Source organism: Megascapheus bottae, chromosome 15, assembly GCF_031878675.1.
Source record: "Megascapheus bottae isolate mThoBot1 chromosome 15, mThoBot2.hap1, whole genome shotgun sequence".
Classification (NCBI taxonomy): Eukaryota; Metazoa; Chordata; class Mammalia; order Rodentia; family Geomyidae; genus Megascapheus; species Megascapheus bottae.
The window spans coordinates 37,608,828-37,610,326 of NC_143523.1; positions in this window are offsets into that span (position 1 = coordinate 37,608,828).

Below are 1,499 nucleotides of genomic sequence, written 5' to 3' on the forward strand. Positions count from 1 at the left end.
GTGACAACTGGGTGTTCCAATATACAGATGTCCTTGAAGCCAGCATGGAAGCAGAATGAGGACATGGAGCACTCAGCAATAAATACCTAGGTGCTAAGTAGTGAGTTCTGGGGAGTCTGCCACCTTCCCTGGCTGAGCCACATTCAAATTGGGAATATTGTCAACAATTCTGAACTGTGAGTGCTGGGGTGCTAAAGATAGTAGAGAAAACATGTGATTTCTATTTCTCTAAGATTCTTTGCTTCCCTGTAGCTGTGTAGTCTTCTCTCTCATACTCAGCCACATTGGTTCCTGTTGCTCATTTGGCATTGCTGGTTTCATAAATTTAAATTTTATGGTTACTTCCTTGACTCTATCTTAAATGCTTTCCACTTTGTCAGTTTCCCATGCATTTTTGAGCGATAGCCAGTTTTCTTTAACAAGCTGTAAGTTCCCTCACAGTCTGTTAAAAACAGCTTTTTTTTTTCACTGCTGTTCTATAGACTCTTATCAATATTTCAAATCGTGTGATCACTAAGTTCCCCAAAATAGCATCTGCAGTTAAATTAACAGGGATAAAATTACAAGATCTATCAATCTTCATGCTTCACAATGTAAGGAGGTCATTAACGGAGGTCAGGAGAAACTTTCCCCTGACAGTGAGCTTCTTCAGAAGTAATGCATTATGGGAACATTTACAAATTAGTCTCATTATATTTAGGAGCATCTGGTATGAACCTCTTGTCACAATCATGATTCTGGGAAGGCAATTAATAAGTTCTTGTGAAATCTCAGTGACCTCTAGCTTCATTTTAAAAAAAAAGGAAATTTGGATGAATTCCAGCTATTTTATTCTAAAATCTCTCTTGCTCACGGTTGTTAATTCAGTGGCCAAGGACTCCATCCTGAATCCTGGGGCTTACTGTAATTGTGCAAGTAGAATTGTTCAGGAAAGGTGACAGTGCCATTACTTTCCTTTTAGTCCCAGATATCCCAAGCATTCCTATATACTAGAAGTCACTTACGGTCACAAAATGCTCTTATTGATAGGAACAGTAAAGACCATCTACTCCAGCATCTGTCACAGCCCATTCTCCATTTCTCTATGAAATGCAATAAGGTGTTCATTGCCAGCAAGGATTTATGACCACATCATTGGGTTAAGTTAATGGAAACACATTTCTTGATCACTTCATTGCTCACAAACTATAGGACATCATGTACTTTCAAAGGCTCTTAAAGGGAGCATGTTATGAAGCATTTTTCATATGTATTTAAACATAGAACTCTTCACCCCCCACACTTTATGAGTCTTATGGTAGGTATTTTAGCAAGTGTTCTTCCAATTGCACCCTTCATTTAATTTTTCACTCTCTGAACCTGACATATTAAAGCTCAAGGCAATATAATATATGGTAGAAGCAGATCCAGATGTCTTGTCTGCTGAGTAGGAGTTCTGTTAGCTCCGTTTCATGAACTGATTTATAGAAATAATTTGAGCCATGTTTAGGTTGACCAGT